The 12,316-nt window shown below is 43.5% G+C and overlaps 1 long non-coding RNA gene across 1 annotated transcript; it reads right to left on the bottom strand.

Annotated features, from left to right (window-relative positions):
- Nucleotides 1-1,430: 1,430 nt before the first annotated feature.
- LOC111750946 (uncharacterized) lies at nucleotides 1,431-12,025 on the bottom strand. The gene is made up of 3 exons (XR_010319437.1): nucleotides 11,181-12,025; nucleotides 10,762-10,804; nucleotides 1,431-2,194 (listed from the first exon to the last, which is right to left on the bottom strand). It is a non-coding gene; the product is annotated as an uncharacterized LOC111750946 (long non-coding RNA).
- Between the last annotated feature and the right edge of the window lie 291 nt (nucleotides 12,026-12,316).

Here is a 12,316-nt window from a genome sequence, read left to right on the forward strand (position 1 = left end):
ACCTAAGAAAACACAAATGGGGGATAGAGTTCAAGGCAATGACTTCTCTGCCGAACCTATTCTTTTAGTCCTTTCAAGCTGGTTTCACAAGGTTTCAAATAAGGCTTCCAGTCATGGGTGGAGCATTCCCTCCTGGAAACTGCTCCCAGGTACCTGAAGTACCATTTGCGAATGAGCAAGACATGTTCCCAAGGCCAAGGGCTTCTCTGGGGCCACAATTACACTTCAATATGCACTGTCACACATGGATTTCTGGTTTGGCTTATAAGCCCTAACAAGTTGTCGGTCAGGCATTAAGAAATATGTAGTTATAAAATATGGGATATTTTTCCTTCCCTTGTTTGATTTATCTTATTGCCCCGGAGCTAAGGTGGCAGGTTGTCAGCAGTGTTTTGCATATAGTCCACGTCTCATATCAGGTACTCATTCTCAGATTCAGGCTTTGGCAGAGTTGCTAAACACATAGAAGACAATTAGGAAACTCAAATCCAGTCATTACTCAGGGATTAAATATTTCAACACAGTGTCTCAAACTATAATTAAAGGCAGCGAGCTTCATTACTGGGAGAACAAAAACAGAGTGGCAGGCAACTATTTTTGGAATTGTTCTTGTCTTCAATACAATCTACTCTACAGTTGATCTACATGTTTACAGTATTTCCAACCTTACAAATCAATCTAGGTAAAATGCCATAAAATGACACACTTGTGAACCTGCCTAGGGAGATACAGGGAGGAGACAGGCAGAAGAAGAGGGGATGAAAACAACAGAGTGTTATAGCCCTCTTTTCAAATCTACCATCTTTGCATTGAATTTTAAGAGATGTTACAGTTCAATTTTGCCACAAATTTACTCTTTGTATTTTGTTATGTCATCCGACTCAAATTATAATTACCAGTGCCATCAAGCTGACTCCAAATCATGGCGGCCCCATGTGTATCAGAGTAGAACCGTGCTCCATAGAGTTGTGTCAGAGTAGAACTGTGTTCCAGAGGGCTTTAAGTGGCTGATTTTTTGGAAGTGGATTGCCAGATCTTTCTTCCAAGGTGATTCTGGGCAGACTTGAACCTCCAACCGTTCAGTTAGCAGCTGAACTCATTAATTGTACTACCCCGGTACTCCGAATTATAATTACAAGAATATAAAGTATCTCCACGCATAAGTGGTAACTTTGGTAAAGGGGTAAGGCAGTACACAATACTGGGGAAGCCAGCACAACTTGTCCAAGACAAGGTCACGGAAGCTTCGTAGACAAATCCAAACTCCCCGAGGGACCAAATTGCTTGGCGGAGGGCTGTAGGACCATGGTTTTGGGGAACATCTAGCTCAATTGGCATAACATAGTTTATAAAGAAAATGTTCTACATTCTATTTTGGTGAGTAGGATCTGGGGTCTTAAGGGCTTGTGAGCAGCTATCTAAGATACTCCACTGGTCTTACCCCATCTGGAGTAAAGGAGAGTGAAGAAAACCAAAGACACAAAGGAAAGATTAGCCCAAAGGACTAATGGACCACAACTACCACAGCCTCCACCAGAATGAGTCTGGCACAACTACATGGTACCCAGCTACCACCACCAGCTGCTCTGACAGGTATCACAATAGAGGGTCCCGAACAAAGCTGGAGAAAAATGTAGAACAAAATTCTAACTCACACACACACACACAAAACAGACTTCCTGGGCTGACAGAGACCAGAGAAACCCCGAGAGTATGGCTCCTGGACACTCTTATAGCTCAGTACTGAAGTCACTCCTGAGGTTCACCCTTCAGCCAAAGATTAGACAGGCCCATGAAACAAAGTGAGACTAAATGGGCACACCAGCCCAGGGACAAGGACAAGAAGGTAGAAGGGGACAGGAAAGCTGGTAATGGGAAACCCAAGTTGGAAAAGGGGAGTGTCTTGGTCATCTAGTGCCGCTGTAACAGAAATATCACAAGTGGATGGCTTTAACAAAGAGAAATTTATTCTTTCACAGTCTAGTAGGTTATAAGCCCGAATTCAGGGTGCCATCTCCAGGAGAAGTCGTCTCTCCTTCGGTTCTGAAGGAAGGTCATTGTCATCAGCCTTCCCTTGGTCTGGGAGCAACTCAGTGCAGGAACCTCAGGTCCAAGGGATACGCTCTGCTCCAGGCGCTGCTTTCTTGGTGGTACGAGGTCCCCACGTCTCTCTACTTGCTTCTCTCTTTTATACCTGAAAAGAGATTGGCTTAAGACACTATCTAATCTTGCAGGTCTCATCAATATAACTGCCACTAATCCATCTCATTACATCATAGTGACAGGATTTACAACACAGGGGAATCACATCAGATGACAAAATGGTGGACAATCACATAATACTGGGAATCATGGCCTAGACAAGTTCACAGATATATATTTTTTAATAATTTTTATTGTGCTTTAAGTGAAAGTTTACAAATCAAGTCAGTCTCTCACATACAAACTTGTATACACTACACCTTACTACACATTCTCATTTACTCTCCCCCTAATGAGTCAGCCCGCTCCCTCCTTCCAGTCTCTCCTTTCATCACCATTTTGCCGGTTTCTAACCCCATCTACCCTCCCATCTCCCCTCCAGACAGGAGATGCCAACACAGTCTCAAGGGTCCACATGGTGCAAGTAGCTCACTCCTCATCAGCATCTCTCTCCAACTCATTGTCCAGTCCAATTCATGTCTGACGAGTTGGGTTCGGGAATGGTTCCTGAGTTGACATATATTTTTGAGGGACACAATTCTATCCATGACAGGGAGAGTGTTGACATGTCATGGGTTTGGCAACCAATGTCACAAAACTATATGTGTATAAATTGTTCAATGAGAAAGTAGTTTGCCCTGTAAGCCTTCATCTAAAGTATGATAAAATAAATAAAGTATCTCCATATAGTATGTACCTATCTTGTGCATATACTAGTGAAATTTATTACTTTATAAATATCAAAGTTTCTGTATTTTATAAAGGACATGTCATATATATATGCATGTACATATATGTGTATAGCCTGAAATACTATATATGTATATAAAATTTGAAAAATGGTTAAGAACATTAAACTTAAAAAAATCCACTTCCCAGGATCTAAACATTTGGTCAACCCTCTTCTTATTGTTTCTTTTTATCCTGCTGTTTTGGCATCATTTAAACCATTCTTAATGGCTTTTAAAAAAATTAAATAAGTTAATATAAATTGCTTTCAAAGCACTATATAAGCATGTGTACAATCATTGTCGTTATTTCTGACTCTAGGAATTAACAGAACTAAGACTATTTTGAAGGTGCTGAGAACACTTTGCTGTATTTTTAAGTCATACTCAAAATAATAACAGCACAGATATTCCCAGGGCCACGTAAGGAACATTTCAATAGCACTTTTATGCTGACTCTACGGAGTGGGGCAGATATTTACTGACGTATGGCAGGAAGCTGTATTTACAGATACCAACTAAGATTCATCCTGATTAATTACATTTCTGACATCTAACACGATGCTACAGCATTCAAAATGGAAACTCATTTCACATATAATACTGTCTAGTGCCTAGATAATAAGGACCCTCCCTCCATCTATATCTATGAGGAATATTATTTTTAGAGGTATTTTACAAAGAAAAATATCTAAAAATTTTGTATCTTAGTATCCCTCTAAATTTTATTGTTTTAGATGGTTATAACACAGAAAATAGGCAGCTTCGATAGAATTAATATACTCTATTTCAACACTCAGGTTTGATAATGGGCTGGCTATTAGTAAAACCAGGGAAGTATTGTTCTTTCTGTTAGTGGGATATTGGCATTGTGTCATATTAGAACATACATATACATATACTTTATAATTTTTATTGTGCTTTAAGTGAAAGTTCACAAATTAAGTCGGTCTCTCACACAAAAACTTAATATATACCTTGCTACATACTCCCAATTACTCTCCCCCTAATGAGACAGCCTGCTCTCTCCCTCCACTCTCTCTTTTCGGGTCCTTTTCGCCAGCTTCTAACCCCCTCCACCCTCTCATCTCCCCTCCAGGCAGGAGATGCCAACATAGTCTCAAGTGTCCACCTGATCCAAGAAGCTCACTCCTCACCAGCATCCCTCTCCAACCCATTGTCCAGTCCAATCCATGTCTGAAGAGTTGGCTTCCGGAATGGTTCCTGTCCTGGGCCAACAGAACATCTGGGGGCCATGACCACTGGGGTCCTTCCAGTCTCAGTCAGAGCATTAAGTCTGGTCTTATGAGAATTTGGGGTCTGCATCCCACTGCTCTCCTGCTCCCTCAGGGGTTCTCTGTTGTGTTCCCTGTCAGGGCAGTCATCAGTTGTAGCCGGGCACCATCTAGTTCTTCTGGTCTCAGAATGACGTAGTCGCTGGTTCATGTGGCCCTTTCTGTCTCTTGGGCTCGTAATCACCTTGTGTCCTTGGTGTTCTTCATTCTTCTTTGATCCAGGTAGGTTGAGACCAATTGATGCATCTTAGATTGCTGCTTGCTAACATTAAGACCCCAGACCCCACTCTTCAAAGTGGGATGCAGAATGTTTTCTTAATAGATTTTACTATGCCAATTGACTTAGATGTCCCCTGAAACCATGGCCCCCAAACCCCTGCCCCTGCTACGCTGGTCTTTGAAGCATTCAGTTTATTCAGGAACCTTCTTTGCTTTTGGTTTAGTCCAGTTGTGCTGACCTTCCCTGTATTGTGTGTTGTCTTTCCCTTCACCTAAAATAGTTCTTATCTGCTATCTAATTAGTGAAAACCCCTCTCCCACCCTCCCTCCCTCCCCCATCTTATAACCACAGAAAAATGTTTTCTTCTCAGTTTAAACTGTTTCTTGAGTTCTTATAATAGTGGTCTTATACAATATTTGTCCTTTTGCAACTGACTAATTTCACTCGGCGTAATGCCTTCCAGGATCCTCCATGTTATGAAATGTTTCACAGATTCCTCACTGTAGAACATACATATATTTTTAAGAGACGAGTGCTGACGTATGTAGGGGTGAATTGAGATAATTTCCAGAGTATTTAAAAAAATAATTTGGAGAAAGGGATAGATGAAACAAGTGTAGAAAAATCTTGATAATTGTTAAATCTGGGTGGTGGGTAGATCAAGGTTGATTGTGCTATCCTGTCTACTTTTGTGTAAGTTTAAAATTTACACAATTAAAAGGTTTTTTTTCAAGGACTTTTTTTTTTTTTTTTTTAATTCAAGCAATTGCTTGAACAGTTTGTTTTTTCTTATGGAAAGCAGGAACTGGATGGAGAGAATTCTGTTATGCATGAGCTAAAAGCATTGCTTCTCTCCCTCGGAAGTTCTCAAATACGCATCAGAATGACGTGGAAGGCTGGTTAAAACTCAGATTGCTGGGTCCCACTATAGATCTGTGAAGGCATCTGAGACTTTGAATTTCTAACACGTTCCCAGGTGATGTTGATGCTGCTGGTCCGGGGACCATACTTCAACTGTTCACATGGGCCAGTATCTTATCCAACTTTATTTGGAAATATCCTGAGAGTCAAAATCTTAAGACTTTGATATTAACCCTCTTCACCGTTTGGTTCCCACCTACCTTGCTTTTCAATCTTCACTATTCCCCCACTCCAGTAATATCAGGCTATCTGTTCTCTAACCAAATCATGTGTATTCCCACCTCAGTGCCTTTGCTCATGTCATCACCACCCCCTTCTGGGATGCATGCTTGAGCGTACACGTGAGTGCAGACGTGTGCGTGTGCACGTGCATGTATGTACACACACACACACACACACACACATAGTAATCAAGGTCAAGTCCACATCTCTTGTCCACGAAGCTCTCCCTGGCTTTACAGCATCCTTGGTAATCTGAAAACCTCTCATTTTACACTAACCAGATTCTGTCACGTAGCACTTTTTATATCATTATTAGCCATATGCATTGTGTCTTATAGCTTCCAAGTCCTGAGGGGAGGGGCTGTGCTTTATATAGAACTTCTTTCTACAGTGCACAGTTTGGCCCAGAACTATGTACTAAATAGGCATTTCCATTTTCGCTGCAAATCAGGGGCCTGCGGGGGTCGGGAGGGGTGGATTTAACTTTTTTTCCTAAAGTAAATAATGGGATGGATCTGGAAGTCTACAGATGTGGAAGAAGCAACAGTGAGAGGCTAATAGAAATCCTAATGTCTATTTACCTCTGAGCGGTGTTGGGAGACTAATTAACGTTTATGCAGGTCTTTGAGGTCTCCAGATGAAAGGGCCTTTATGAGGACCCAGAGTTATTATGATGATCCCTGTGACTCTTTCACAGCCTCATACTAAATTTCACAGCACTCCTGGGGTTTTCTGTCTGGGAAGCGAGTCATGGGTGACTCCTCCGATAATGGACAAGCTGTGACTTTCCAACACCGCTGGGATTTTAAGGGAAAATGGACTTTAAAATGAAGATGGAGGCCTTGGAAGGACCCCTGGGTGATGCAAATGGTTTACACCCAGCTATTAAATGAAAGGTTGGTGGTTTGAATCACCCCATGGTACCTTGAATGAAAGACCTGGTGATCTACTTGCATAAGGTCACAGTCATTGAAAACCCTGTGGAGCACAATTCTACTCTGACACATGTGGGGTCACTGTGAGTCCGAATTGATTCGACGGCAACGGGAGGAAGCAGGGGCGGATTATACCTTGTTTACCAGATTACCTGCAGTGAACAATTTCACACAGGTCTCACGACATCAAAGATACCGTGAAACTCATACGCAATTGTTCACTACAGATTAGTAAGTAAGCACAAGTAAGCCCACGCTTACCTTGCTTCCTGGGTCATCCGGCCCTGTCAGGGATTGTAAATTTGAAAAGAGGTTCTGATTCTGTAGCAAGGTGCTGTGGGCTTGGGACAGAGGCAGATGTTAGCCATACCTAGAAGCAGAATGTTTGATGTGGTGAAGAAATGTGAAATTATTCACTCCAGATGATCTGATAACTGAGGAAATCACCACGCTTCCTTTACCTATTGGATAATCCCTCCCTAGGCGGAAGTATTAAAAATCCAAACAAAACAAACTATTGGCTTCTTGAGTAAAAGTGAAACCAAGAAGCTCCTTTTCATCCTCCGGCAGGGAAATGTCAGACTCTAGAGCAGGCTACCTCTGCTTCACTTCTGTCATCGCCAGCTCTGTTAGCCTCAGACGTCAGGATTATGCCTGCAGCTACCTGGATTAGAACCTTCATGTTCAAGTTAGTACAGGCAGGTCCAAGGGACTTTTGGTCTGAGGGTACAGATTTGGGACTGAATTCTGCACTTCATGAAGCGTTGCGGAGACGTATTTCTCTCTCTGTCCTAGAGTAATAACACAGGTGGTCTCATGATTACCAGCTGAAAGTTTGTTAGGACCCAAACTGAGAATGGTGCTCCAACATCTAAGCTCAGGCCTTCTCCAGCCTCCATTTTCCTTAGTAACAAGTTTCCTTTCTCTTGTCTCTGCTTTACTCCTGAATCCTTGTTTTGGTTGACTTGGATTGATGCCACTTGAGAAATAATTCATTAGCCATAAATAATGTCTTCTCTGCTTCTGCAGCTATGGCGGCTCATGTTAGATGCAGAGAGCTCCAAAGCTTTTGCAGGCCCGGGCAGATGTGGGTACGGTTATGATTAGGCCGTAAATCACAAGATGCGGTTAGAGCACGCCTCGGAGTGTTGGAAAAAGTCGCAGGTCCTCACCTGCTAGCTGGAAAGAAAAAAAAAAAAAGAATAGCCCAGCCAAGCTTAACCAATCAGGGCTTATACCTGGTCTGATCATAAAGCCACTCCTGGCTTGTATTTCCAGGAATGAGAAATCTAATGTACAAAAGGCCAGGGTTATATTACACACAAAATGCTAATTCCCTCCTCGGCAGTGAGATCAGGGCGAAACATTTCCTGGTTTGTAAGGTGCAGCTTTGGTTAGACTAATACATGAGATTAGACGTCCCCAGAGAGCTATGGGTGGAGCCCTGGTGGTGACGTGGTTCAGCACTCAGCCTCTAACTGAAAACGTCAGCAGTTCGAACCCACCAGCCACTTTTTGGGAGACAGATGTAGCAGTTGGCTTCCTTAAAGATTTCAGCCTTGGAAACCCTATGGGGCAGTTCTACTCTGTCCTACAGAGTCACTATAGAGTCTCTATGAGTAGAAATTGACTTCACTACAACAGGTTTGGTTTGGTTTTTGGTAAACAGCTATGACTGGTGTGCCAAGAAAGTCTACAATTTAATTAAGAGCAAAACAAAAAAACATGAAACAGAAAGACTCCACTCCAGAACCTAGACCAGAAGGTGAATGTTTTGAACCTGGATCTGCTAACCAGCTGCTCAGGGCGTGCCATCGCCTGCTTCCGGCCTTGAAGGCTCGTTGTTGGCTTTGTCCCTGCACAGGGACACCAGTGTGGGCAGCCTTTGGCTCCTGACTCAGACTTAAGGAAAACAAACAAGTAGGAGAAGGAGGCCCTGGCTCTCTGTCTCTAACTGCCCTTTGAGCCCAATTCAGGATATGATTCTGTAGGAAAAGGAGGACTCTCTTCTGGGCAAACGTAGGTGAATGATAACGTAATGGCGCCTCCTCTCCACCCTTGCCCCAGCACACCTGGCAGCCTCTGCGGAGGCTGAACTGTGTTAACAGCACCTTTAGTTGGAAGATGAGATGCACTGAACCAAAGAGGAAATAACATTGATCGTTAAGTTGTAGTTGCAATTATACTGTTAATTCAAGCAAACCATAGGTTAAAAAGTCTTTTCGTGATTTGGACAGGGACTCCAACTACCATTCATAACTTATTTTTACAGGAAAGTGCTTTCTGAAGTATATACAACTGGCCTAATACCGTCGGAATATAAATTCCTGAATAAACTGGTGATTGTGTGTCCTCATCATAGAATCTGATTCTGGAAGAGACCATAGAGCATGTGGTTGAACCCCAGATTTTCTAATGCCTTCTTTTAGAATGCTCCAAGATAAAGGAAGGAAAGGACTCAGAACCATACTGCTCCCAGTCCAGAGTAGTGTAGTCCCAGGCCTTCCAGCAGCATCAGCATCACCTGGGAACTTGTAAGAAATGCATATTCTCAGGCCTCACCTCAAATCCCCCACTGAATCAGAAACTGAGTAGGGATCCAGCGATCTGTTTTAACCAGCCCTCTGGTGGCACTAAAGTTTGGGACCACTGGTCAATAATACGAAAAACCAAAACCGAACTCGTTGCCAAGTGGATTCCGACTGATGGCAACCCCAGGTGTTACAGAGTAGACCTGCTGCATGGGGGTTTCTGTGGCCAAATCTTTACGGAAGTAGATGGCCAGGCTGTTCTTCCACAGTCCCACTGGATGGGTTTCAACTGCTAACCTTTAGGTTAGTAGTCGAGGGTCAACTGTTTGTACCATCCAGAGACTTCTACAAGGAAAAAAAAAATGTATAAATGCTTAAGGTAGATGCTTAACCATCTACCTTAAGTGTGCTTAATATTTGTGTAAATAAGCAGTTTTGTCCCTTTTTTTGGAGCCCTGGTGGCGCAGTGGTTAAAGCGCTTGGCTGGTAACCAAAAGGTCGGCAGTTCGATACCACTTGGAGGCCCTGCAGGAGAAGGATGTAGCAGTCTGCTTCCGTGAAGATTTACAGCCTTGGAAACCCTATGGGGTGATTTCACTCTGTACTACAGCATCGCTATGAGTTGGAAGGGACTGGATGGCAGTGGGTTTAGTTTTCGGTTTGGTTTTGGTTCCCTTTTTTTGCAACCTAGTTTCTTCGTGTGACAAGCAGAGATGAACCTCAGTTTGCTCTCTTCACCTAGAGAGGGCTGACCACATATTAGAAGAACACCCTTGTCCTTCATCTTCTCTATTCGTCCTTCATCTCATGATGACTCCAATATCCTGCTAGAGCAAGGCGCTCCTTCCAGTACCAGGCCTCTCTGACCTGGTGAACAATGGCAAGGAGCTTCCCCCGCGCAATTCAGAAAGAAGCAGCCTGGGAAGCTGAGGTAAGAGATATGAAGGCCGGGCCACAGCCTGACAGGGAAGAAATCTGTTGGTGTATGGGAGCCTCGCCTGGCCCTCCTGGGGAGCCCACGCTCAGGAAACACCTGGTAAATCAGTGCACACATGGTCAGAAGAGCTGAGGCCTGGGGCCTCGAAAACAAGGACAAACGTTCTCAGTAACCTTCCATGGACTGTTATCAGAAGAAATGGAAAGGCAGGGTACGCCCAAATTGCTCTGAGCCCTTTCACAGAAAGGCACAGTATAAAGACTATTCATAGCAACATGTATTTATTTATTACATGTGAGTGAGAGGTTCCTATTTATCGTTCTACCTTATGTAAATTCAGCTGGATTTCTTAAAGGAAAGGACCATATCTCTAGCTTCACGTTGACTTTGTAACCCCGTCGCTGGTACCTAGTGAAGCCATTTAGCACTTGACTGTGCATGGAGAGGGCCCTGGTGGCACAGTGGTATAAGAGTTCAGCTGCTAACCCAAAGGTTGGTGGTTCAAACCCACCAGCTGCTCCGTGGGATAAAGAAACAGCAGTCTGCTTCTGTAAAGATTTACAGCCTTGGAAACCCTGTGGGACAGCTCTACCGGAACCGACTGGATGGCGGTGGGTTAGGTTTGTTTTGCTGCATGGCGGCTGTGCAAGAAGCCGTGCTGGGAACCAGTGAGGGAGGGTAACTGTTTCAGTGCTTCCTGAAACACTCGGGGAGGCAGCGGAACATCATGGTTGTGTGTGGGAGTCAGACAGCCCTGCTGGTGCACTTACCGGCTATGTGACCTTCAGAAAGTTAAACTCTTTGCCCAGTTTTCTATAAAAAAAAAAAAAAAATCAATTGTGTGTACCTTGTGAGGATTACAGGGGATAATCCATGCCAGTGACTGGTATGTAGTCAGCACTGAATGAAACTCAAAGTCCCCCAAACCATCCCAGCCCCTGCATCGCTGGTTCTGCAGTTCAGCTGGCTGGAATCCTTCCTGCACCCAGCCCTCTGTCACCTCCCACACCGAGGCGTGTTTCCTGTGCCCCTTCTTCCGAGTCCACCTTAACCCCCACTTCCTCCCTGGGGCACCTCTTGATCCCCCACCCCCTCAGTCACGCAGCACTTTGTTTTTATGCTCTTAACAGGCGCTCATCACATTTTTACCTCAGATTTCATAATGTACAAAGGACTTCAGGTTACTTACTGTTTGTCTCCATTTCTGTAACCCTCCAGAATGCCTAGTGAGAAGGCTCCTAGACTGAGGATGCTGGTGTTAGGATGTTTTCTGTCACAAGGACTTAAAAACCCAAGTCAATTTGGCTTATAAAATAAAGGCACTTTATTACTCATGTACGGAGCCCTGGTGGTGCAAACATTAAGCGCCCGGCTGCTAACCCAAAGGTTGATAGTTTGAACCCGCCCAGCAGCTTTGTGGGAAAAAGACTTGGCAGCCTGCCCCTTTAAAGATCATAGCCAACAAAACCTTATGGGGCAGTTATACTATGTCTCCTGGGGTGGCTATGAGTTAAGATGACTTGAATGCACATAACAACGACAATATTACTCATGTAACTGAAAATTCCTGAGGAAATTCAAGCTTTGTTGAGGCCCTGTTTCTGGGGTTCTCTCAGCTCTGGCCTTCTCTGAGACAGCTTTGTCCTCAGTATGCCCAGTGGCAGAAGGCTGGGCTCCATATTGCCAAGTTTAAGTCTAGGGGGAGAATGCATTTCTCCTCCAGCCAGTAGGGAGAGGTCTTTCGCTTCACTTTGATCAGACCAGTTTATATCAGGTGCCAATCCCTGAACCCGTAATTGACAATTGACCAAGGGGGTGAGATTACCCTATCAATTTGGGCCAATCAGAGCCTCCCCTGGAATGGGGGTATAGCCAACTCCTTCCAAACTCCTGGCTGCTCAAGCAAATTTGAAGACAAATTTAAGACTGCCAGAGGGAGAGCTGGTAGGGATAGGATGCTGGGCAGAAAACCCATTATTGCCTAATACAATACTCGGTCTCTGCAGTTAAGTCAAATAAATAAATATCAGTATATTTATTTCTATCACATTAATCTGCTAGTCTTTACAAGATCTTTGATCAGGGGGTTCTGAGTAGCTTTTTAGATTATACTGAACTACAGCAACATAATCATTGGCCTTGGAACACTTGAACCCAACATACCTTCTCAAAGCCTATTTCTATAGCTTTTATTTTATTGAAATTTTTTAAACCTTGGGATGGGATTAAACATATTTTCACCATTGGTTCAAGCATGTCTTTTATCTACTTATTTTTAATCATGTAATAAAAAAAACAAAACAAAACAATTGCTGTTGAGGTGAC

The sequence above is a fragment of the Loxodonta africana genome, chromosome 25 (assembly GCF_030014295.1).
Source record: "Loxodonta africana isolate mLoxAfr1 chromosome 25, mLoxAfr1.hap2, whole genome shotgun sequence".
Lineage (NCBI taxonomy): Eukaryota > Metazoa > Chordata > Mammalia > Proboscidea > Elephantidae > Loxodonta > Loxodonta africana.